We start from the raw sequence: 27,811 nt of genomic DNA on the forward strand, positions 1-27,811 counted from the left end.
TGTCCGTTGACCGGAATGCCATCTGCCGTGCAGAACACTATCGTACTGACGTGTGTTGGCAGTTTGTACGATTATATCGTGAATTAGACACAGAACGGGGAAATACTGCTTTGTTGATTTAATTTTCGACACCAGTGCATTTCAGGTTAATACTCACGTAGGCCGCTACATCTTGTATAACCGGCAGGAGACGACTAGTTTGTTAGCACGATGATTTAGAGTGGATAGAAGTGGAACTTGGTTGACTGCCCGAAAATGTTTTTGAACTAAAGGACTTGTGAGTCATTGTTAACAACAACAGAGACAGTCTATATACCAACATAGAAATATTCTCTGCCAGTCATTAAGACACAAGCTTCATTACTTGCTTCTTAAAATATAATACTTGCTGATATGAGACGCTTTCATCTCATTTAAGATCAAAAGGTTTGTATACCTCGCATTTTAACATAATCGCATTAGAACACCAAAAATACTTTTCCTATTTTCATTGCGAAGAACTACTCCACCGAGAAGAAAAAACCTTTAAGCACTGCTTTCTATTGCAGACCCTCATGTAGAAAGAATTTAGAATGACTTAGCACAATTTTACTTCGTAAACGCCTCCATTCAATCTAAGATTCAGAAATTATTTCGTGTAATATTTCGTATAGTTACTAGATTAACCCTCGTGATGGACTTACTCTAAGATCATCATCGTGTTACATTGTGAAAGCTTTGACTGCAGCTGGAAGACAACTATGAAGTCAGTCGCAGAAGGCGTCTGCTGCACAAATACCTGATGTCATCCGTCCTAATGACGCGCTGGTGGCGTTGGTGCGGTCGGAGCGACCATTTGTACCTAATTAGCTCTAACGTGTGTATGAACCGCGAACCAGAGGACAGCGGCACACTTGCGGCAGGCACAACAAACACTTGTAAGTCCGCCGCTTAGTCTGTGCTTTGTGTTCTCTTCTAGCAAGGCTTCCCACAACAATACCTTCATCAGCGGTCAAATGAAATGTCGCCGATGAAACGGGCAGTACTACAGAGGACACAACCATAATTAAGGTTAAAAATACTGCTTTAGTCCGTTGCACCTCAGTTTCTTAATACGAATTGCTTCGGACAGTAATACTAAATTATTTCGACGGTATCTCACATTCTATTCCTAAATGCTGTTAATTTTCGTGCAGCTTCGGTTCCACTCCACCTGGTTCTAACATATGATTTTTTTTTTTTTTTGTTTTGCTTCTCCAATGAAAATTAATGTTTATTCTATCACAAGACTCTTTTCTCTCGCCTATTTAAATTATAAATACAGTAAATGGGCTGTTATTCTGTAAAATGAAGAGAGCAGAGGTTTGTGTACAGAATATGTTTACCGTCTTCATTGAAAGCTGGTGGAGTAATTTATCTGCCGGCCGGAGTGGCCTAGCAGTTCTAGGCGCTTCAGTCTGGAACCGCACGACCGCTACGGTCGCAGGTTCGAATCCTGCCTCGGGCATGGATGTGTGTGATGTCCTTAGGTTAGTTAGGTTTAAGTAGTTCAAAGTTCTAGGGGACTGATTACCTCAGATGGTAAGTGCCGTAGTGCTCAGAGCCATTTGAACCATTGAGTAATTTATCTGTTTCAAAACATTACTAACGTATTTGAAATAGCTTTCCCATACGATTCTTGATATTTATTTCTTTGCACGCTTCTAATGTGCTGTCAAAAATATTTATCCAGACATGATGCTTGTCACTAAGACAACTTAACGCGTTTTGTTTACAATAAGCGTTACATATAAGGAATATTTACAGTGATCTGTACAGTACTGCTTCCCCGTAACTCACATATAACTTCTAAAGATGTTTAAATAATGAATTACAATAATCTTAGGTCTGGTTTAACCTTCTCTGTATGCTCTATCTGAGATAAGCCACAGAGTGTGGTACAGTAACAGTTGCAACGTAATTTTACCGTCTGCAAAAAAAGTGCAACACTATTTCTAATTTACTAGAGTTTTCTTTGTGACGATACTGCTTTGTACAGTTTTTCAGTTAAATATTACCATCTTTTCAGATGAGTTACACGTCAACCAAAACAGCGAATCAAAATTTTGTGAAAGACATAAACATAAAGCCGCCTATGTAAATCCGCAAACTAACGCGAAAATCCCACTGTCTTATACGTCATCTTAACAGGTAATACGACACTAATTACCCCAAAATGATTTCCGCCTCTGTTCAAACAATTTCGATACATTCGTCAAGATCCTCGGCAGCCAGTGCTCGAAAAAACTTTGTTAAGTTTGACTTGCAACACCAGTGCCTTTGTAGTTACAGCCAGTTTCAGTTAGTTATCTTACAGATTAGCTTCTTTTATGATAACCATTCTTTACTTGGCCAGCGTCGCTGGATCGCTAACGACAGCTCTATCGTTTACGGGTACAGTGTTCATAGCTTCGAGTGTTATTCTTCGAAGTTGATGTTTCTACTAAACATTTAAAGTTTAACAACGCAATTGATTTTTTTTTCTTAATTAGAATGAGTTTGGAATCCTAGTGTATTTGGAATGCTACTCCATACGTCTAAGTAATTTCTTTTTGAGTTCTATACCAGCTGTTACCAAAACGAAAAACAAAATACAGAAGAAAATCTCCTGGCCTTATTACCTGTAATTTGAGTAACGTGCTCCTGTAAGATCAGTAGACTGCATTTATTAAATATATGAGGGAGATTTTCCTTATTTAGAAAAGTGATTTGTTTGTCGACTAGATTTAACATCTACGACCTTCGTTTCCCAACAGCTTGTGTTCTACAACTGTCGTGCTGTTTGTTATCCTCGTTCTACTTACGGAAATCTTATCACTCATTCCTCTGACAACAGATTTGAGACGTACCTCTTGTTACCCGCTGCTGACAATACATAGAGTCCCACTACCGCTTCCTGAGAACCCGTGTTATGTCAGTTACTAGAACCAGGTGACGTTAAACCGATTGCGGAACTGGCAGCATACCTAACGGTTCCAGGGTATATTTCACGGCTGCGGCTTTCGAAGTACCGAAGGCTGAAAGGATGCGAAAAATCGCAAGGCTTGGCTCATCTCTGTGTAAAATATGACAGAAAAGATTAGCACAAGATCAGAGATGACCCCTGATTCACTGACCATACTATCAAGCCTGTATCTGTCTAAGTAATTACGTAATGGATGTTGCTTCCAAGAGCTACAGTAGAGTTTCTGATCTGGCTGACAGTGTGAAGAGCCCACTAATGTCTTAATAATCTGAATAAATGTACGACGATATTGTTAAGAGAAGACACTTTCACGTTGCGAAGGTCTTAAGCAACACTAAAATGCTGAAAAAAATATGGTTCAAATGGCTCTCAGCACTATGGAACTTAACATCTGAGGTCATCAGTCCCCTAGAACTTAGAACTACTTACACCTAACTAACCTAAGGACATCATACACATCCATGCCCGAGGCAGGATTCGAACCTGCGACCGTAGCGGTCGCGCAGTTTCAGACTGAAGCGCCTAGAACCACTTGGCCACAACGGCCGGCCGAAAATGCTGAAGACGACAGTATGTAAGGTATATTAAGTACGTGATTCTCAACAAATGATGTGCAGTGTCGCACCTTTAGAACCCACCAAAACTAGTGGTAGACGTAAAATCGAGAATAAATTGGTAAAGGCAGGAAGACTGGTTTAACGCCCCATCGATGTTGCAGTCACGAGATCTGGTTGGACAGAGACTTGGAATGAAATTGGCCGCGTTCTTTACAAAAGAACCATCTGAGCATTTGCCTTTTTTCCTTATTCAGTTCAGCGAAATGACGGAATATCTGAATGTTGGTGGCCGGACGGGATATGGAACCTCACGTCTCACGAATGCAAATCTAGCGTCATAAACACTCCGCCACTCCTCCACACTTTCCATTAATTCGCTTCTCTGAAAGAATTATGAGTTTGTCCCTTATTTTCTTATTAATTTCTCAAGTACAGTGGGAACATTGAAGTCGAAGGTGTTCGTGCACTAAACGAGTCTCTACATAATTCACAGTATACAGATAATAAATTCAGAAACTTGATACTATAAAGAATTTTTAAAACACGGAAACGAAATATTTGTGACAATATATAAAATAAATAACACATTACAGCGAAAGTCTCTCAGATACTGTGCGAAATTCCCAAACAGAATTAAACGAGCATGTCTTAAAGGAACCCTTCAGTTTGGATGTGAACAGTTTAGACTTTTCACTCAAATTGTTCAGTTCTGCTGGAAGCATACTGAAAATGAAACCTGAAGAATATTACGCACTTTTCAGAACAATGATTAAAAATTTTTGTACTAAGTGCAAACCGTTTTTATGTTTAATGTACAACGAATGAATGTTGCACATACTTTGATGCCCTTCCTTTGAAAAGAAAGGAAAAGAAAACTCTGCGATCAGGCCCTGAAGACCACGACCGCCGTGTCTTCCTCAGTCATTCATCATCGGATGCGGTATGGGGGGGGGGGGGGAGGGTCATGGAGTCAGTCACTCCGATCTCCCGGACGTTGTCGACGTTTCGACCTTTTCGCCGTTAGCTATTAATCAGGTAATTCCTCATCTGACATCAAGAGGCTAAGAGCACCCTGGTCCAGTCCTCCCACCAAGGAAAAATACCTGGCTGTACTGGGAATCGAACCCGAGACCCCTGCATGAGCGACTGTCACACTGGCCATTCGGCTACGGCCTTGGAACCTTTACATTGAAAAAAATTTATTTACTAACAAACATTCAATTTATTTATTTCATTTTTATTTTTATTTTTGAAATCTCACCAAGAGAAATACACTCCTGGAAATGGAAAAAAGAACACATTGACACCGGTGTGTCAGACCCACCATACTTGCTCCGGACACTGCGAGAGGGCTGTACAAGCAATGATCACACGCACGGCACAGCGGACACACCAGGAGCCGCGGTGTTGGCCGTCGAATGGCGCTAGCTGCACAGCATTTGTGCACCGCCGCCGTCAGTGTCAGCCAGTTTGCCGTGGCATACGGAGCTCCATCGCAGTCTTTAACACTGGTAGCATGCCGCGACAGCGTGGACGTGAACCGTATGTGCAGTTGACGGACTTTGAGCGAGGGCGTATAGTGGGCATGCGGGAGGCCGGGTGGACGTACCGCCGAATTGCTCAACACGTGGGGCGTGAGGTCTCCACAGTACATCGATGTTGTCGCCAGTGGTCGGCGGAAGGTGCACGTGCCCGTCGACCTGGGACCGGACCGCAGCGACGCACGGATGCACGCCAAGACCGTAGGATCCTACGCAGTGCCGTAATGGACCGCACCGCCACTTCCCAGCAAATTAGGGACACTGTTGCTCCTGGGGTATCGGCGAGGACCATTCGCAACCGTCTCCATGAAGCTGGGCTACGGTCCCGCACACCGTTAGGCCGTCTTCCGCTCACGCCCCAACATCGTGCAGCCCGCCTCCAGTGGTGTCGCGACAGGCGTGAATGGAGGGACGAATGGAGACGTGTCGTCTTCAGCGATGAGAGTCGCTTCTGCCTTGGTGCCAATGATGGTCGTATGCGTGTTTGGCGCAAGGCAGGTGAGCGCCACAATCAGGACTGCATACGACCGAGGCACACAGGGCCAACACCCGGCATCATGGTGTGGGGAGCGATCTCCCACACTGGCCGTACACGACTGGTGATCGTCGAGGGGACACTGAATAGTGCACGGTACATCCAAACCGTCATCGAACCTATCGTTCTACCATTCCTAGACCGGCAAGGGAACTTGCTGTTCCAACAGGACAATGCACGTCCGCATGTATCCCGTGCCACCCAACGTGCTCTAGAAGGTGTAAGTCAACTACCCTGGCCAGCAAGATCTCCGGATCTGTCCCCCATTGAGCATGTTTGGGACTGGATGAAGCGTCGTCTCACGCGGTCTGCACGTCCAGCACGAACGCTGGTCCAACTGAGGCGCCAGGTGGAAATGGCATGGCAAGCCGTTCCACAGGACTACATCCAGCATCTCTACGATCGTCTCCATGGGAGAATAGCAGCCTGCATTGCTGCGAAAGGTGGATATACACTGTACTAGTGCCGACATTGTGCATGCTCTGTTGCCTGTGTCTATGTGCCTGTGGTTCTGTCAGTGTGATCATGTGATGTATCTGACCCCAGGAATGTGTCAATAAAGTTTCCCCTTCCTGGGACAATGAATTGACGGTGTTCTTATTTCAATTTCCAGGAGTGTAAATTACAGACGGAAGTCAAGTGTCTGTGGATGTGAATCTCACTGCAGAAACCTGGCAAGGATTTTCCTCGAGGAATTCTGTGAAGTTGAGGGAAATTTTCATCAAGACAGTAAAACAGGGAATTATAGATAAGTCATTCATGAAGAAGACCAGTGCTTCGAGATGGTGCCATCTTTAACATGGATAACGTCAACGCAGAAAGATGTTATTGCGTCAGACGATTAACGCTACGGAGCAGAGTAATGTAATGAAAACATACAACACATGTTATCTTTCTGTTACTGTGCTTGGATCTTGTCAAATAAATTACCAAGTACGTCAGAGGCGGCGCCAGCAGCTAATCTCCTGCTGCTATAGACGGCTGAAGCGATCCACGAATTAACTGAAGAAGTGTATTGGGGGAATCACCATCCCAGCACCATGTCGTGCCATACACACCCCCTCGTTAATGAAATGATCAGAAATTGTAAATTGACATAAGTGCTACAGTAGTGGTATTTGCTTCCGTTGTATGTTTGTATGATAATCCCCGTATATTAGCTTTCCTGCCACAATTTCCAAAAAATTTCATATAATTTCAAAGTATATGTGAACGCAGATCAAATCAAAAAGTGCAACCCGTCTGTTTTTGTCGCTTCATAGAGTACTGTATAATAGACGCAGTAAGATAGTCATTTGATACAACAACAGTTAGTTATCAAATTATTGAAACACCTGAACAAACATGATAGATGGCTGTTCTTTTTCTCTGGTTTGTCGTGGAACAGGCTCATACAGTTTATAAAATGTTAATAAATAGATCTCGCGCCTCTTGTTGTACATTGGAGCACCCCTTCCGACATTCATTATGATTAAGAAAATCTTGTCCGCTCTAAAACCCAATTACTGTCGATAACGTAAAAGTCGAGTGCCTGAGTAGTCCGGAAGATGTGTTGCAGTTCTTCCTTATCTCCATAAAACGAAAGGCGAAACTACTTCACGAGTGGTGAGACATGAGGCGGCGGGGGGAAGGGGGAGGGGCGGGGGGCGATGGCAGTCTGTGTGGACTCACTCAGTGACTATTTAAAAAAAATTTTTCACGTAACGCGTCAGAGTAATTCATCATTCGAGAGAAACAATAGGACCAACATAACAACTACAATCTGCCATTGTGCTGTCACTCAGCCATTTGCCTTTAACTGCAGGAAATAGCTTTTAACGCGGGTGTTTCTAGACGATACTCAAGCCAAACTCAATTTGTTGCTGAGTAACTGATTACTCATCGGTCCCTATGACTCTCCGCCAGATATTTTAAGCAACGCTACACAGAGTACGCGAAAGAACTTGCCCCCTTTCTAACAGCCGTGTACCGCAAGTCTCTAGAGGAACGGAGGGTTCCAAATGATTGGGAAAGAGCACAGATAGTCCCAGTCTTCAAGAAGGGTCGTCGAGCAGATGCGCAAAACTATAGACCTATATCTCTGACGTCGATCTGTTGTAGAATTTTAGAACATGTTTTTTGCTCGAGTATCATGTCGCTTTTGGAAACCCAGAATCTACTATGTAGGAATCAACATGGATTCCGGAAACAGCGATCGTGTGAGACCCAACTCGCTTTATTTGTTCATGAGACCCAGAAAATATTAGATACAGGCTCCCAGGTAGATGCTATTTTTCTTGACTTCCGGAAGGCGTTCGATACAGTTCCGCACTGTCGCCTGATAAACAAAGTAAGAGCCTACGGAATATCAGACCAGCTGTGTGGCTGGATTGAAGAGTTTTTAGCAAACAGAACACAGCATGTTGTTATCAATGGAGAGACGTCTACAGACGTTAAAGTAACCTCTGGCGTGCCACAGGGGAGTGTTATGGGACCATTGCTTTTCACAATATATATAAATGACCTAGTAGATAGTGTCGGAAGTTCCATGCGGCTTTTCGCGGATGATGCTATAGTATACAGAGAAGTTGCAGCATTAGAAAATTGTAGCGAAATGCAGGAAGATCTGCAGCGGATAGGCACTTGGTGCAGGGAGTGGCAACTGACCCTTAACATAGACAAATGTAATGTATTGCGAATACATAGAAAGAAGGATCCTTTATTGTATGATTATATGATAGCGGAACAAACACTGGTAGCAGTTACTTCTGTAAAATATCTGGGAGTATGCGTGCGGAACGATTTGAAGTGGAATGATCATATAAAATTAATTGTTGGTAAGGCGGGTACCAGGTTGAGATTCATTGGGAGAGTGCTTAGAAAATGTAGTCCATCAACAAAGGAGGTGGCTTACAAAACACTCGTTCGACCTATACTTGAGTATTGCTCATCAGTGTGGGATCCGTACCAGATCGGTCTGACGGAGGAGATAGAGAAGATCCAAAGAAGAGCGGCGCGTTTCGTCACAGGGTTATTTGGTAACCGTGATAGCGTTACGGAGATGTTTAATAAACTCAAGTGGCAGACTCTGCAAGAGAGGCGCTCTGCATCGCGGTGTAGCTTGCTGTCCAGGTTTCGAGAGGGTGCGTTTCTGGATGAGGTATCGAATATATTGCTTCCCCCTACTTATACCTCCCGAGGAGATCACGAATGTAAAATTAGAGAGATTAGAGCGCGCACGGAGGCTTTCAGACAGTCGTTCTTCCCCCGAACCATACGCGACTGGAACAGGAAAGGGAGGTAATGACAGTGGCACGTAAAGTGCCCTCCGCCACACACCGTTGGGTGGCTTGCGGAGTATAAATGTAGATGTAGATGGAGATGTAGATGTCGGCGCAATTTGATTCGTAAGCTACTAGCATCTCATCGTGGAATATTAGTGGTTTTAGACTTTCCTTCGCGGGTGGACGTTCAACTCTGGCAGCTCTAGTCGAAGAGTGATTGCAGTAACAGATTAATCGAGATGCATACTGACTCCTCTTATCGCTCAGATTTAACAGCTCTGCTCTTTTTTATTATAACCTTCTTCCAATGTTAGGCTATCCTTATCAGCGAACGCTGATTTTCGTTCAACATTAGTGTATCTTGTCTCCAACTGCATACTGCGTCACCATGTCGCGCGCTCCTACTCCCAACGCAGGTGCAGCCTGCGGTAAATTGGCCGCATTAGCCACACATCGATAATTTAGCCTCATTGTATAACTATGAGGTGTCCCATTTCGCCTGCTTAGCTGCTTGGAGCAATGTCTATTGCACCACGTAGTGTACAGCAAAGCAACCTCCTTCGGTACGTAAATAGACGGCCGACACTGCCTAAAAATACCCCTTATTGTCAGTTCCTTGAAATACCGCCTACTGAAATTTGTACCTGTATCAGAATAAGAAAGTGACGGACAGACACAGAGAGGGGTTACGATATCAGTTCCGGCGGGGCGTTGTGACCGAGCGATTCTAGGCGCTTCAGTCTGGAACCGCGCGACAGCTACTGTCGCAGGTTCGAATCCTGCCTCAGGCAAGGGTGTGTGTACTGTCATTAGGTTAGTTATGTTTAAGTAGTTCTAAGCTGTAGGGGACTGATGACCTCAGATGTTAAGTCCCATAGTGCTCAGAGCCATTTGAACCATATCAGTTGCGCAGTTACTCTCACGCTCACTGTACTAAATTCCGTCCGAACAGGCCTTGGAAGACGCAACGGTAGCGACCGGCCGCCGTGTCATCCTCAAGCCAAAGGCGTCACTGGATGCGGATACTGAGGGGCATGTGGTCAGCAAACCGCTCTCCCGGCCGTATGTCAGTTCACGAGACCGGAGCCGCTACTTCTCAATCAAGTAGCTCCTCAGTTTGCCTCGCAAGGTCTGAGTGCACCCCGCTTGCCAACAGCGCTCGGCATACCGGATGGTCACCCATCCAAGTGCTAGCCCAGCCCGACAGCGCTTAACTTCGGTGATCTGACGGGAACCGGTGTTACCACTGCGGCAAGGCCGTTGGCACTCACTATGGCCGCAGCAGTTCGGTACTGAAGAGTGCAGCTGTGCTCGAAAGGGTGAGTGGTGGTGGTAGCAGGATGGAGGGCCCAGTGGAAACACTGCTGAAAATAAAGAAGGCTTTATTCAATCTTGGTACATACTTCGTCGGGCTCGGCAAGGCAGAACACGCCTCGCTCTGTTGACCCTGGCCAGCACCTAAGTACGGGTTGTGGCTTGCACCGTCGTGAGGGGATCCTACGTAAGCGTCCTACAATGCTGACAGCAGGCTCATGGGCGCCGGTGGCCTCTGCCGGCATACTACCGCTACGTCAGTGGCGGCGCCGCTTGGGCTCCCCATGCAACCAGCGCATCTACATCTACATCTACATTTATACTCCGCAAGCCACCCAACGGTGTGTGGCGGAGGGCACTTTACGTGCCACTCTCATTACCTCCCTTTCCTGTTCCAGTCGCGTATGGTTCGCGGGAAGAACGACTGTCTGAAAGCCTCCGTGCGCGCTCTAATCTCTCTAATTTTACATTCGTGATCTCCTCGGGAGGTATAAGTAGGGGGAAGCAACATATTCGATACCTCATCCAGAAACGCACCCTCTCGAAACCTGGCGAGCAAGCTACACCGCGAAGCAGAGCGCCTCTCTTGCAGAGTCTGCCACTTGAGTTTATTAAACATCTCCGTAACGCTATCACGGTTACCAAATAACCCTGTGACGAAACGCGCCGCTCTTCTTTGGATCTTCTCTATCTCATCCGTCAGACCGATCTGGTACGGATCCCACACTGATGAGCAATACTCAAGTATAGGTCGAACGAGTGTTTTGTAAGCCACCTCCTTTGTTGATGGACTACATTTTCTAAGCACTCTCCCAATGAATCTCAACCTGGTACCCGCCTTACCAACAATTAATCTTATATGATCATTCCACTTCAAATCGTTCCGCACGCATACTCCCAGATATTTTACAGAAGTAGCTGCTACCAGTGTTTGTTCCGCTATCATATAATCATACAATAAAGAATCCTTCTTTCTATGTTTTCGCAATACATTACATTTGTCTATGTTAAGGGTCAGTTGCCACTCCCTGCACCAAGTGCCTATCCGCTGCAGATCTTCCTGCATTTCGCTACAATTTTATAATGCTGAAACTTCTCTGTACACTACAGCATCATCCGCGAAAAGCCGCATGGAGTCGGGCATGCAGTCGGGCATGGAGTCGGGCGGCGGCTGCCGCTATGGTACTAAGTCCCAGGGAAAAAACGTGGTACTGGTGGCTACAAGGCGAACGACAGGTTGACGCTGCTTTGAAACCAAGTCCCGTGAGGAATTTAGTGGTGTTGGTGGCAGGCGTGTGTTTGTTTGGTGCTTATAGGCGCTCAACGGCGAGGCTATCAGCGCCCGCGGTGGCGGGTGCAGTACGGTCTTGAACCTACGGCTCCTGCTAGTGAAGCCCAGTCGTCTCGCTGTCCAACACGACCCTGGCGTCGTGATGGTGCTGCTGAAGTCTAACGACAAGAAGTGCTTCTGCTTCAAAATTCAGACATATTTATATCACTCGGAGGCACATTTGTTTCACTAAAATCTGACACCTAAGCACGTTGCCCATAACAAGAGACTTACCCTGGTGTGATGACATCGGCCCACCAGCTACAGTCATTCCCGCTGTGTGCTGCAGTTTTCCACTGAGCGTGACGAGCCACGTCTCGCAATCCTTTTACCAGTATGTTATTCCCACCAACATTTCGCCACACTGCGGCTACCAGCCTGTGGATGCTAATGCAGCACTTCACGGTGGCTTCATCACTACTTCTTATTACTTTTGCTTAAAGACTGGGTAGCAACACTGTGCTTCTTACGTTTCTCGTCAACCTGCAGTACTCAGTTCGCTATTAGTTGCAGACATTACATTGCATGTAATGAAAAAAGTCAACACAAATCATAGAACGACAAAGATCTAGAACAGTTTCAGTAGCGACTGCAATACCGTTCAAATGGCTCAAATAGCTCTAAGCACTATGAAACTTAACATCTAAGGTCATCAGTCCCCTAGAACTTAGAACTACTTAAACCTAACTAACCTAAGGACATCACACACATCCATGCCCGAGAAAGGATTCGAACCTGCGACCGTGGCAGTAGCGCGGTTCCGGACTAAAGCGCCTAAAACCGCTCGACGACAGCGGCCGGCTCGCGGTTATAGGCGCGCAGTCCGGAACCGTGCGACTGCTACGGTCGCAGGTTCGAATCCTGCCTCGGGCATGGATGTGTGTGATGTCCTTAGGTTAGTTAGGTTTAAGTAGTTCTCAGTTCTAGGGGACTGATAACCACAGCAGTTGAGTCCCATAGTGCTCAGAGCCATTTTTTTTTTTTTTTTTTTTTTTACAGCGGCCGGTGGTAATGCCGTCCACAGATCGATATGGCAATGGCGAACAAAACGGACTGTCTGGCCACGCCCTGTCTCCGGTAGCTTGTTGCCATGGTAGCTCTGCTGTAAACAACTAGTTGTCAAACGCTTGGTTATTTTGATCCGGGTGTAGACGTTTCCGTTTACTGACAACTAGCCGCGTCATACATCTCATGAATCACTGCAGAATTTTATGCTATGCTGTGTTCTTGCAAAACTATTAATGCTAAGTCGGCCGGGATGGCCGAGAGGCTCTAGGCACTACAGTCTGTAACCGCGCGACCGCTACGGTCGCAGCTTCGAATCCTGCCTCGGGCGTGGATGTGTGTGATGTCTTTAGGTTAGTTAGGTTTAAGTAGTTCTAAGTTCTGGGGGACTGATGACCTCAGATGTTAAGTCCCACAGTGCTCAGAGCCATTTGAACCATTTGATTACTGCTAGCTAATAGTTCCTTGTGCAGAATTACAACTAGGTGAGATGTAGGCTCAGTTACAGTTCTACGGATGTTGCTCAACACAAATGTGTATCTTCGTAATGAAAACGTTTCCATTAGTTTACTGAATTTGCCGCTGAGGGCAGACAGCCGCTCATTTATCTCTTCATTTGCCGCCTAACTCCTAGGACGCTGCAGTTTGTACAGGAGCACAAACAGTCATAACTCGTATGGACCCAGTTGTCGCAGCCTGTGAAGCTGTGTTACAGTCCCAGAGGGTTCTTGACAGTCGTGCATGGTACATTATCTGTAGTGACCTTGGCAGTCAGTATTTTGAACAATTTTGTATTGTTATATACTGCACAGTAAGGCCACAGAGTTGTTGCATTACTCTTTCTTCTGTACACTTGATCATATTGTACCTTCGTGTACAGTTACGTTAGTCCTACAGAAACAAACTCGAGTGCCCTACCCTGCAAGTACGGGTCATACGAGTAACGCTCGTCAGCAGTCATGTATTCAGAAACCGCACGCCCTTGCACGTCACTTGTCCGTCGGGTAATAGTGATAAAGCATGCAAGTTCCCGTTCGAGAATCCTGGGTGGCCAGCATGGGCGGAGGACGGATTTAGAGAGGAATAATTTCAACTGTCTGGCTGTGTAGTCGCAGACAGTTGGGCGCGGGTCTTACTGCGGCTGTGAACAAGTAACTGCAAGGGCCGACACTGCTCCGACAACTGGAGTGTGTGTGTGTGTGTGTGTGCGTGTGTGTGTGTGTGTGTGTGCGTGTGTGTGTGTATTTCTGCCCAGGGCTGCGACGGCCACCAGCTTGCCGGCCGCTTATTTTGCTCTGTGCCAGCCACCAGCCACACGCCTCACCGCACTCTAAGCAGCGCAACGACAGGCACCTTGGACACCCTCCAGCTGATCTCACCCGTCTGCGGTCTGAGCTGGTTAATGCGGGCCTGTTGCTCTCTACAAGAGACAGTTCTTGGTGTATTGTTTTTGTTTCGGTGTGTACTCAGGTGTCTCAGTCTGAAGACTACTATCCACCAAAGACAAGCGTTCCAAAGCCGCCCAAAGTTAAAATGTCCAAAAATCGTGCAACAGTATACAGTCCGTTGACGACACAGGGTCTAGTGATATCCTACATTTTCCTCCGATAAACGAGAAATCGACTCTACGCTGTTGTCTTTTTGCATCGATAACGTCGTATCGACTTTTTTTCTTTCGTATAAGCTAGTCAGGAAAGCGATTCTGAAGAAAAGAAATTTATTAACATCGAGTATAGATTTAAATGTCAGGAAGTCGTTTCTGAAAGTATTTGTATGGAGTGTGGCCATGTATGGAAGGGAAACGCGGACGATAAATATTTTGGACAAGATGAGAATAGAAGCTTTCGAAATGTGGTGCTACAGAAGAATGCCGAAGATTAGATGGGTAGATCACATAACTAATGAGGAGGTATTGAATAGAATTAGGGAGAAGAGGAGTTTGTGGCACACCTTGACTAGAAGAAGGGATCGGTTGGTAGGACGTGTTCTGAGGCATCAAGGGATCACCAATTTAGTATTGCAGAGCAGCGTGGAGGGTAAAAATGGTAGAGGGAGACCAAGAGATGAATACACTAAACAGATTCAGAAGGATGTAGGTTGCAGTAGGTACTGGGAGATGAAGAAGCTTGCACAGCATAGAGTAGCATGGAGAGCTGCATCAAACCAGTCTCAGGACTGAAGACCACAACAACAGCAACAAAAGCTAGTGATTGGAGCCTTCCGAAATTTACTCCTGAAATATGAAGTAATAAAAATTTAAAGCTAAAACATTATGGATATTAGTATATGTAACACAAAGTACACAAAACTGAATCTTAATACAAGGAAACATTCAACTTACCCTAAGATTGGAGCTCAAGTCGTCGGGAAGGAACCTCGCTCGCCGTTTTCAGTTTTAAGATACAAAGTTGATTTCTCCACAAAGAGGAGAATAGGCATTTACATGGTCCAGTCACATTAATGTAACCACCGGCTATGTTCGACGTCAATGTGCAATACCACTCACAGACGGCAGGTGGCAGCACTAGCGGTGGAGGGTGTACAAAGCGTGGGTGGGATGGGACGTGGAAAACAGATTAGTCGTTGTCGTAATGCGGAAACGGAGCTATTTCACTGATATCCAAAGGGGCATGATCATTGGTTTTGGGGCCAAGGGTGGAAGCAGTTCCGAAACGGCTACGTCTGTAAATTGTTCGTGTGCTACCATGTTTAAAGTGTACCGTGCATAACAAAATGGCGCTATCTAAAATCGGCGTGGAGGCAACTGCGGTGCACTACGGGCCATAACAGGTGATAGGTGTGAACGACGGCAGCGGAGATGTGTGCGAGCGCATAGACGTGCAGCTTTTGAGCAACAGATAGCCCTCATGAACCGAGGATCTAACAAAAGTGTCTCCTCAACGAACTTTCTGTGAATGGTACTGCATATGGACCTCTGCAGCGGGCGCTTGGTTCACGCACCCGATTTGACTGCTGTTCATTGGCGACGGAGCCTGGAATTTACCAATGGCTTTGCTGGAATACGCAAATGGCGAATATATTTCACACATACTTAACAATTTCACGCGTGTTTGTACACATATTTCACCTGTATGTCTAGGTAACTTCACCCTGCAGTTTCATTCTCACGCAACTTTAAGTATACGACATTGTACCTCCTGAACTGTGTTCGTACAATGACATAATTTTGCAGGCACATCCAGCGGTATATGTGGTTACTGTCTCAGAATTGTGTTGCAAATAGAGTGAGTAACGTAGAAGTAATAAATTAATACGGCGTGCTTCATGCGGCAGCTTTACTGTATGCGCCGGAACATGTAGTAAGTCATTTTTTCCCTTTCATCATTTTGTGGGGGTTGTCAGAGAGAAAAAGTTTCACGAAGGATTGAAATTATGTGTAGAGTTTGTTTCAGTTCACTAAGTGCTCACATTTTGAAATACTGGGTGAATAAGGTATGGATATTCGCGCTTCATGGACGATACTGTTTGTTTGTTTTTTCTCACCCATGTGACAGATAGGTGGTTCTTACCCCACAGCGATTCTTTCCAGACAGCAAGTGAAATTCTTACCAAGTTTGATTGAAATCGGTCCACTGGTTTAGGGAGAGATGGGTAACATATATGTACACACACATCCATTTTTATAAAAAGTATGGATTAGTATAGATACACCCGCATAAGAGTTTTAGTGAGAGACCATCATTATTCTTTGATCAATCAATCAAAATGACAGTCACAATCGCGTTATTTATTTTGTCGCTAACTGATTTCAACCCGCAATGGGGTCATCTTCGGGGCAATTTACACTGTAAAGTTATAATATTAGAAAGTGATCATGTACGTAATCTACAAGAAATTAGTCAAAGTTACATAAATAAACAAATTTTTATAGCCATTTGGTCGCTCGGGGGAGTTGTCTCCCTGCCCTTGCACGGTTGGTAACTATGCATGGTTGGTTTTTTTTTTTTTTTTCTTTATTGTGATTTCATTCCCCAGCCCATATGGGTCAGGGGCACAATCCGCCACTCTGCAGCCGGGTGACATGACAACTTAAAATAAGAATAAAATGTTACATACATAAGGCGATAAATGCGGACTTAAAACAGAACAATGGGAGAAAATGGAGGCAAAAAATAGACTAACACGGAGATGTTCATGGAGGACAGTTAAAAAAAGTCACCAGAAAGTTAAAAAACACAGTTGGCGATTCTTCAAAACTCAGAGAAGACATGGTTGGGTTCTCTCCATGTGCTTAAATAACGGCCAACAACACGTGGGCAGACGGTAACGCCCTCCATGGTGACCAATGGTAGTTACATATTTAAGCAAGAAAACGTGAATTTTAAAGTTTGTTCCAGTCGTAGTATAAAACATAATAAATAATAATTATAACTAATTAAATATCGAGAGCCGGCCGGAGTGGCCGAGCGGTTAAAGGCGCTACAGTCTGGAACCGCACGACCGCTACGGTCGCAGGTTCGAATCCTGCCTCGGGCATGGATGTGTGTGATGTCCTTAGGTTAGTTAGGTTTAAGTAGTTCTAAGTTCTAGGGGACTGATGACCACAACAGTTGAGTCCCACAGTGCTCAGAGCCATTGGAATCATTTTTTAAATCTCGAGAAATTTACAATTATTTAAAATTCAGATAACTGTTGTCCCAATCAATTTTCACATCATTTGTGGACAGAGTAGAGCCCTCTATCTTTTGCGGTAGGGACGCCGTTGCCATGGGCGATAGTATATATCAAGCGCCCCCTAGCCTGTGTTACCAACCGTGCAGAGGCAGGATGACAACTCCAGCGAGCGACCAAATGGCTATAAAAATTTGTTAATTTGTGTAACTTTGACTAATTGCTTGTAGATTACGTACATGATTACTTACTAATATTATAACTTTACAGTGTAAATTGCCCTGAAGATGACCCCATCAGGGGTGAAACCGGTTGGCAAGAAAATAAATAAGGCGATTGTGACTGTCATTTCGATTGATTGATTATAAGTAAACCAATCGCTTCGAGAATGAGATTTTCACCTAGCAGCGGAGTGTGCACTGATATGAAACTTCCTGGCAGATTAAAACTGTGTGCCCGACCGAGACTCGAAGTCGGGACCTTTGCCTTTCGCCTGCAAGTGCTCTACCATCTGAGCTACCGAAGCACAACTCAGGCCCGGTACTCACAGCTTTACTTCTGCCAGTATCTCGTCTCCTACCTTCCAAACTTTACAGAAGTTCTCCTGCGAACCTTGCAGAACTAGCACTCCTGAAAGAAAGGATACTGCGGAGACATGGCTTAGCCACAGCTTGGGGTATGTTTCCAGAATGAGATTTTCACTCTGCAGCGGAGTGTGCGCTGATATGAAACTTCCTGGCAGATTAAAACTGTGTGCCCGCGAAAGGCAAAGGTCCCGAGTTCGAGTCTCGGTCGGGCACACAGTTTTAATCTGCCAGGAAGTTTCAAACCAATCGCTGCTATCTCTACGCAACTACGTTGTCTAAAAATTATTCTTTGAAGCTAGGGTAGGAGATCAACCGGACACAGCTGCACTGGCGTGCTCTCGTCTTTGGCGCTGGGTGGTCCGTGTAGAGCGGGAGTCTAACCCAGGGCTGTCGGTGTTTACTGCGGGAGGAGCAGGCAGGCTGTTGCCGGTGGGCCGGCCGGTGTGGCCGAGCAGCTCTAGGCGCTTCAGTCTGGAACCGCGCGACCGCTACGGTCGCAGGTCGAATCCTGCCAAGGGCATGGATGTGTGTGATGTCCTTAGCTTAGTTAGGTTTAAGTAGTTCTAAGTTCTGGGGGACTGATGACCTCAGATGTTAAGTCCCATAGTGCTCAGAGCCATTTGAACCATTTTGTTGCCGGTTGCGGGCCATCCGGCCGCCGCTGGCGCGTGAGGGTGGCTCTGGGGCTGCAGCCGCGGCGTGCTGCGCCAAGGTCGCGGCTCGCGGCGCAACCCGAGCCGGCGGACGGGAATAGCCGTGGGGGCGGGGGGAGCGCGAGACGGGCGACACACGGCGCTACAGCACACAACGCAGCACAGGGAGCGGCGCCACGGCCGCCGCGCCAAAATACACGGCGCTCAGCTGACCACGCGCCGGATTTTTCCGCTGGCACCGCCTCGGCCTCTCGCTCCACACTACCACGCTCTGTTTACGTCACAACAGTCACGCGATGTTCGAGTGACAAGGCCGGTCGCAGAGCGATGTTTGTATTTCTGCTCTGGGATGGCCTTCCGCGCAGTAATACTCACCTGGGACACCAAACACGTATTCGTGGGAAAGAAGGGTCGATTACATTATCCCGTCTGGCTACTCAAACGTAGGTTTTCGTGGCTTTTCCGAAACCGACTAAGGTCAGTTCTGGAATATTTCTTTTGCGATGTATGCTGCCCATTCATTCAAAAATGGTTCAAATGGCTCTGAGCACTATGGGACTTAACTTCTGAGCTCATCAGTCCCCTAGAACGTAGAACTACTTAAACCTAACCAACCTAAAAGGACATCACACACATCCATGCCCGAGGCAGGATTCGAACTTGGGACCGTAGCGGTCGCGCGGTTCCAGAGTGTAGTGCCCATTCATTGCTCCATCGTTAATAAGACGGTCGTTCACTATATAATACAACACTTTTTTTTCTCGGTCAATTTCGGTTGGAAACTGTTGCGAAATTTTTGGTGGCACATAGTGAATTACTCCCGCTGCGGCCTCTAGAGTTACATGAACTTCCGGTTGGTGGTGGCATGGTACGTACCCTTCAAAAAAGGCATCTGTAACGATGGTGCTTTCCAAGCACAGAGCTGTCATTGAGTCTTTTTTTTTTTTTTTTTCCAACTAAAGCATCGCACACATTCATAGGCTCTTGCAGAATGTCTACTGATGCGTGGCAGTGAAAGAAAGCACAATGAGTCGTCGTTGGGCGAAGCATCTGTCATCATCGCAACAAGGTCGCACAAATGTGTCCGATTTCCCGCGTACCGGCCGGCCGCGCAAAGCTGTGTCCCTCCAGTGTTGTATCGTGCGGACTCTGTCGTTCGAGATGATGGACGGATCGCAAGCCGCGCACGATTAGCCGAGCGATCTAAGGCGCTGCAGTCATGGACTGTGCGGCTGGTCCCGGCGGAGGTTCGAGTCCTCCCTCGGGCATGAGTGTGTGTGTTTGTCCTTAGGATAATTTAGATTAAGTAGTGTGTAAGCTTAGGGTCTGATGACCTTAGCCGTTAAGTCCCATAAAATTTCACACATATTTGAACATTTTTTTGAACGGATCGCAGTCAAACACTTCACTGCTCAGCTGGACGTCTCTGTTGGTAGTGCTGACAGATTCGTCCAACCGGTGGGATACTCAAAGGTATGTGGCCACTAGCTTCGTCGCCGCCTAACAGAAGACCGTAAAGGGCAACGAAGGACAATTTGTATGGAATTGCTAGCGCGTTTAAAGAGTGATCGGGACAGTTTTGTGTCTAACATCTCAGTCGTCATGAAATACGGATTCATCACTTAGAACGGGAAACATAAGGGCAATTCATGGAGTGGCGCCACACCACCTCTCCTCCGAACAGAAAGTTCAAAGCCGCGCCCTCAGCCGCTCAAGTCATGGCGACTGTCTTCTGGAACTCTGAAGGGGTTATAGTGTTTCATGTCCTCCTCTTGGTGCAGCGATATTGTACTACTCTCACGAAACTGAAGAAACGAGTTGAGCTTGTCCGTCGCCACAAAACTGCAAACAAGCTTCTAATTCTCCCCGACAACGCAAGCCCTCACTCAAATCTGCACACCCGAGAGGAGCTCACAAAACTTCATTGGAGCGTTCTTCCTCATCCATTCTACAGCCTGATTCTTGCACCTTCCGGCTTCCATCTGTTTGACCCAATGAAGGATACACTCCGCGGGAAGCAGTATGTGGATGGTTGGGAGGTTATTGATGCCGCAGGACATTGGCTCTGTCGTCACCCAGTATTGTGGAACCATGCGGCCATACTGCAGGCTCTCCCAGTAAGGTGGCGTAAGGCGGTCGCACTGAATGTAAATTATGTTGAAAAATAGTGTTTTGTAGCCAAGAGACTGGGAGACAATATGATGTATTGGAATCCTGAATAAAACTAACCAGCTTCCGAAAAAAAAAGTGTTGTGTTACTTATTGAGCGCCGCTCGTAATCTCGTCGTCAAGTAACATCAACCCATGACATGTTTTGTAATATCCATAATAGTGTATTGTTTATAGCATCGACTGTGTCACTGAAATATGTGACGCAAATTATGTTCTGGTCTAGCAGTGCATGGATGCCACACCAGCGATTCAGTGGGGATAATTTGAATCTCTGCCATCGCTTATAACTTTTGCTGGCTGACATCTGTTTCGTAGAGTAAGACGAAATAAGTGCTCACTGTGTTTTGAAACATTATTCTGACAGGATGCGAATATCTGTTACAAGCTATTGCATCGCTGTTTCGAGTACGGAGATAGTATAAATTCTTACACTCCGTGCAGAATTACAAAAAGCATTCACCTTTAAAGTTTATTATTGTACAAATATGTATTTATGCTACCGTGTAGTATTATTTATTAGTTTTAATGAAGTCGCAGACCAGATGCATAAAAAGAACCTCATTGTAATACACTATCTCTTTATAAATAAATCGTGTTCATTACTAACAGATGAAATGAATACGAATAGTCACAACCACAGTAAACTTTTTTTTAGTATTAGGTTACCGGTTTCGGTCTCTTTTAGACCATCTTCAGACCCACACCATGATGGTAGATGGTGGCTGTGAACGGAGCAGGCGCTACACCTCCACGAACGTTAACTACTCAAAGCTTTCGTGGAGGTGTAGCGCCTGCCCGTTCACAGTCACGATCTACCATCATGGTGTAAGGTCTGGAGATGGTCTAAAAGAGACCGAAACAGGTAACCTTATACTAAAAATATTTTAAAATTACTGTTGTGACTGTTAGTATTCATTTCCAACAATAAATAAACCACTGTACTCCAGAGAGACATGTTGTCAAAAATTATTATTGCTTATAGACTTTTAATGACTTTCATTTCTGTGTTATGATTTATTTCGTCTTTTATTTTGTCAATGCTAAAACTTCATGAATCCAGCTCATTACGTATCCAGGAAATAGCTTCATATAGAACAAACATTACAGAGAGAGTTAGCAGTGTTAGAAGTTCTGGCCTTGTCTGTCCGTTCTCAAAATCAAGCAACTCGTTTTCATTGGTAGAGACGTGTGCTGAGATACGAAATTCAGGTCTATAGGCAATGGATAGTTGTTACAGACGCTTCTCTGTGTACTGCAGTGATTTTGATCTATGATCGTCAGTCTTACAAGGAAATGAAATTAGTATTAATCCCCTATCCAAGTAATCATAGTTCAAATACACTTCCGCCATTTCTCCGCGACGTGCCCAATGAGAACACGAGAAAACTACCATAACAGCTCGCCGTAGTCCTGGATTTCTGAAGCGCGGGCGCCATCCTAGGCACTCTACGTCCCTCAAGTTACTATCGATTTGTGACGACGTACACTGCATGGCAGCCTCCGTCACAAACGTTGGTCAAACTTCGCGTATGTTTGCAAGAGAATGGTGAAAAGTGTGGCGCAGTGTTATCCGAAATCACATTTGTTTGTAAGGATGCGTAGTAAAGTCCTCCTCGGGAAGTAAATTCCTTCGCCCAACTTTAAGAAATCCAAAGAATCACTGTTGAAGCTTACTGAGACAATGTGAGCATCCCCTTTGGGTGATTTCAGTACATGCTTGTATGTGCAATTTTATCGAGGATTCTTTTGTACTGCTAAATAGCGAAGTGTGGTCTTTGATACCACTGCGACAGGATTCAGTGCACTTTGATGTAATCCTCTCTCTTTCTGTCCCACTTCCAGAAGTTTTCTTTTTTAATATAGGCCTCTCCACAGCTGTTTATTTTGCGGCTACTTTTTAACATTCTTCACAGCTCCGGTGGTACTCGTTGACAATTATCATCAAAAATGTCTCTGAGCATTATGGGACTTAACTTCTGAGGTCATCAGTCCCCTAGAACTTAGAACTATTTAGAACTTAGAACTATTTAGAACTTAGAACTATTTAAACCTAACGAACCTAAGGGCATCACACACATCCATGCCCGAGGAAGGATTCTAACCTGCGACCGTAGCGGTGGCGCGGCTCCAGACCGTAGCGCCTAGAACCGCTCGGCCAGACAATTATCATCCTCGGCAGGATTAGATTCGTCACTGCAGTTTTCCTCGTATCTGAAATTTATTAATCGGCTGTTATATCCCGTTACAGATACACTACTGCATCGTTTCCTTCAGTACTTACGATTTTTTGGGCATGGCAGCTCTTATTTTGTATAACGATTTCCAGACCAGTATTCGTGTATCTGCAGTCCACTTCACATTTCAAAATGCTCGAAAACTGCACAAATAACCAGTGGTTGGATGGGACATTCAGAAAAGAAATACATAATTGCATTGCAATTGACGACATGTGGGCGTCACTAAAATAATGTAATCTGAATGGCACCAAAAAAGTAGACGATACAACAATGCGTGGAAACCGAACATTGGACACGTAAGACGTTTGATGATAATCTGCTAAAACACCTAGCAGTAAACTGTGTTGCTGAAAGGCCAATAGCTCTAAATCACGAGATAAATTTGATACACATTTCTATTATACTTTGCGGCGAAGTTGCACAGAGTTCACCTTCCGCGTTTAAAGTGACGGTTAGGAAGAAAAAAGAGAGTTCCACAAAAACGGAAAGAACACGAAATTTTCCGCATAATAGGATTATGACGTCAGTGTTTTAGGATAGACTGTGATATTCGGGGAATAAATGCTTGCTTGAAATTACTCGCATCACCATCCTTGTACAAAAGGTTTCTGGTGTACAAGCCGCGTGAGACATGAATGCTTACTTCCACCGTTTTCGTCACGGTTAAAATTGAATAGTGCCTCTAACGTGTCATGTCTGCATCGATTAACACCAGGCCTGCTTTCGTTAGCCTATAATGTGAGAATGTCGTCATGGGAAAGATTCGATCACCATACTAAACAGCAGAATGACGCAGTGGACTAATCTTACTGTCGACTAAATCTCACAAGCCGTTCTCTCTGTGTGGGAGTCAATAAAGATACGAGTAAGTTGAAAGCTGCTGTGGAGCTGCGCACCTCGCTACTTGACACAAACAGATGCAGCCAGGCGATCAGCAACCGACTGCGCACAACTTCCCGGTAGCGGTGGGCTCGGCTTTCTTCCTTCGGCGAACTCTTGTGCGCGCGTACCCCGGTGTAAACAAGTGGGGGCGGAGTGGGAGGAGGCACGGCCCTACTCAGAGGCGAGCCGTCGCTGTAATTATTTGGCGCGCTGCGCGTGGGGGCGCGAAAGGAAATCCCGCTACCTCGCGTGTTGCGCGCGCCAAATGAAATAAACGCCGGAGGCGGGAGGCGCGCGTAAACACGGCGCCACCTGTTGGGGGAGGGGCTGGAGGCGTCGCGTGGGCGCCGGAAGGCTTTCCGCCGGAGGCCACCGCCCGTGGCGTCGCCGAGCCGTCTGCTCTCCCTCCAGAGTCCGCGCCTGAGGCGGATATACAACAGCGGTAACTGCATCAGTGTACACTTTGCCTCCACTGAAAAACGCTCAGATCAGAATATAGATACTTCTTCTTCCGTATTTATTAAGACCTTCTTGGTCACGACACACACACTCAGCCAATTTCGGTTGAAAAAATGGGAAATTTGTTGTGGGACATTGTCGAACATTCCTGCTTCAGCCCCTATAGCTTCATGAAGTACAAATAGATGGCGGCAGTATATGTAGCCTTCAAAATGGCCTTTGTAAAGGAGATTCGTTCCAAGCAGAGAGCTGACATTGAGTTTCTTTTGGCGAAAAACCGGCAGATCGCAGATATTCATAGGCGCAGGCAGTGAACAAAAGTACGGTGAGTCGTTGGGCGAGGCGTCTGTCACTGCAACAAGATCGCGCAAGCCTCTTCGATCTCTCGAGATACCGGCCGACCGAACACTTCTGTGACTCGTGCAATGTTGGAACGTGTGGACACTCACATTCGAGCCGATCGACAGATCAGAATCAAACAGCTCGCTGCTCAATTGAACGTCTCTGTTGGCAGTGCTGACAGACCCGCCCACCAGTTGGAGTGCTCAAAGATGTGTGCCAGCTCGCTTCCTCGCCGCCTAACAGAAAACCATAAAGAGCAACGCAAGACCATTTGTGCCGAATTGCTTGACCGCTACGAAGCGGAAACAAACAGCTATCCATGGAGTGACGCCACATCATCTTTCCTCCGAAGAAATAGTTCAAAGCCGCGCCCTCAGCCGCTAAAGTCAGGATGACGCTCTTCTGGACCTCTGAAGGTACTACTCTATTTCATGTTCTCCCTCACGGTGCAACGATCAACTCTGAAATACATTGTGCTACCCTTACGATACTGAAGAAACGGCTTCAGCGTGTTCATTTCAACAAAAATGCAAACTAACTTGTCCTTCTTCCCGACATCTGCGCACCCAAGAGGAGCTCACAAACTCTATTGGACTGTTCTTCCTCATCCACTCCACAGCCCGAATCTCGCACCCTCCGACTTCCAAATGGTTCAAATGGCTCTAAGCACTATGGGACTTAACATCTGAGGTCATCAGTCCCCTAGACGTAGAACTACTTAAACCTAACTAACCTAAGGACATCACACACTTCCATGCCCGAGGCAGGATCGAACCTGCGACCGTAGCAGCAGCGCGGTTCCAGACTGGAGCGCTCGGCCACTCCGACTTCCATCTGTTTGCATTATGAAGGGTACACTTCACGGGAGGCAGTACGTGGATGATGGAGAGCAAGACTTTGGACCCCACGTCGACTACTGGAGCAGTACCATGCGAGTATACTGGCCCATCCAGTAATGTAGCGTAGGACTGTCACACTGAACAGAGATTATGTTGAAAAATAGGATTTTTTTTTTTTTTTTTTGCCAAAAGAGTGAGGAATAATATGGTGTACCGCAGAGAATCTGGTAGGCGTCTTCTTTGTGCCATACTGCACCGTCGGTGACTGTATACACAGCGACTGTGGATGTGGGACTACCCGGAAAACACTAACCAGTTTGATAGGTACCCTGAATCATCTTTAACGTAGTTTTCCGTTGACCGGAATGCCATATTCCGTGCAGAAGACAATGGTACGGACATCTGTTGACAGTTTGTATGATTATACGGTGGATTAGAAACAGCAGTTCGTTGCTTTAATTCTGGGCACAGTGTATGACTACTTAAGACAGCTCATGAGTATCAGTTCTGGGTCTTACAAAAGCGCGTCTTCGTTTAGTGTCATCTTACAGCACCTTATCGCCAGTTTCAGTGCCATTTTCCTGTATTAGATAACCCTCTTTCAGCACTGTTCCATGCAATAAATGCATAATCAGCTTGCTCGTTGGACTATGTGCAGAGAAGATGTGCACATGAGGCTTGCACAGGAGAGAAGTCCCAAGCAATGTCCCATAAAAACATTTAAGTTGATATTTAGGGCGATGAGGACACACGAGTTGTATGATTGTCAGCTCTTCATATTAATAAGGAAGTAATATATCTCTTAATGTAATGGTAAAAAATGAACGAAGATTACAATATAACGTCCCGTCGACTTCTAATTCATGAGAGACGGAGCACACGCTCAACTTATAGGGGAAAGCTGTGAAAGAAAATCGACCGTGTCCTTATCAGAGGTATCATTAAGATATTTACTTCAGGCATTTAGGGAAACCAGGAACTACTTAAATCGGGTGGGCCAGACGGGGATTTTAACCACGGTCCACTTACCACAGTGTCACCTCGCCCGATACCTGATGCAATAGAAATGACTTGAAAGCGTGTCACCGGTATGTGTACCAGCACCTTGTTCTTTTACTCCGGGGGCATTCTCAGTGATGAAACTGAAGTCTACGTGTTTGGTTTACAAGTGGCGTGCCCGACCGTTACATGTTTATTTATAATGGTACTGATCTTACCTTTCTTTAGTGACATTTATTACCACGTCTCACAAGTGAGGAGAAATTCTCTTGTTGTCAATACTGCTTATAACAAGAAAACGTAATCAACATGAGCAGACGTTGCAGAAACGAAGTGTGAGAATGTTGCGATGTTATTCTGAGCAAGACCGCAGAATGTAAATAACGTCCGGCGTACAAGCTGTGTGTCAGAAACCTGGCTACTTACCTAACTACCGGCCTCTTTACCAGGAGAGTACATCACGCGTTGAGAAGGACGGGACGATCTGAGGCGATGCCGGTTAGTGCCTGCACCGCTGCTCATAAATTATCTACCTTTGTTTCTTTTTCCTCAGTCTTGTGAAATGGAGAGTTATTGCTTTTGCACGGCTTCTTCTGATGATGGAAGTAGATAATCGTAAATATATGAAAGCAAAGAAAAAAAGAAAACTTCAAAGGAATTATAGTGAACCATCGTTCTGAGTAAGTCCAAGAATTCAGCAAAATCATTTATACAGAAAACGGCGACTTATTCAACGTGTAATAAGTAATACTTGAAAGGAAAAGGTAAATACCTTAAAGGTGGTGCGATCAGAATTCGAACCTGAACCGCACAAATCAAGCATCCAAAGTGTTGTTTCATTCGATTGTTTTACGTCCTGCTGCACATTAATTCAAACAATGTTGGAAGGGCAGAACATTTTAGTTCCTGGGAATAAATCACAAACAGAGTCCCACAGGGTTCAATTTTGAATCGACTCCTATTCTTAATATATGTGAATGACCTACCACTTAACACTTAACAAGCAGAATTGGTACTCAGTAGTGCTATAATAAATCCAATTAGAGAAAGCAAGTGAAGAGAATGTAACTGATAGTTTCCAAAGAATTATAAAGTCGAAACGTCCTGGCAGATTAAAACTGTGTGCCGGACCGCACACTCCGCTGCAGACTGAAAATCTCATTCTAAAATTGTAAAGTCGTTCTCAGAAAACGGACTCTCCCTAAATTTTGAAAAAATGAACCGTATTCAGTTCCGTTCAACAAATAGTCATTCTAACAATTGATTTAGCACATGGGCAGGAGTCAGTAAATAGGTCAGAATGCTCCAAATTTTTGGGTGCAAATACTGATGACAACTTGAATTACAAGAAGCATATTACTGAGCTTCTCAATAAGTTAAGTTCAGCTGCTTTTACTCTTTGTTTAACTGCTAATCTTGAAAACAAACAAATCAACCTCCTGACGTGTTTTTTATATCTTTACTCAATAGTGTCTGATGAA

At 45.4% G+C, this 27,811-nt stretch overlaps 1 protein-coding gene and 1 pseudogene across 1 annotated transcript in view; one reads left to right on the forward strand and one right to left on the reverse strand.

The window, feature by feature from the left end:
• LOC126412396 (uncharacterized) overlaps positions 1 to 27,811 on the forward strand; it is an 833,005-nt gene that overhangs the window by 216,922 nt on the left and 588,272 nt on the right. The gene's annotated exons all lie outside the window — the stretch shown is intronic.
• LOC126427213 (5S ribosomal RNA) lies at positions 10,027 to 10,144 on the reverse strand (annotated as a pseudogene).

This window comes from Schistocerca serialis, chromosome 1 (assembly GCF_023864345.2).
Source record: "Schistocerca serialis cubense isolate TAMUIC-IGC-003099 chromosome 1, iqSchSeri2.2, whole genome shotgun sequence".
NCBI classification, from domain to species: Eukaryota; Metazoa; Arthropoda; class Insecta; order Orthoptera; family Acrididae; genus Schistocerca; species Schistocerca serialis.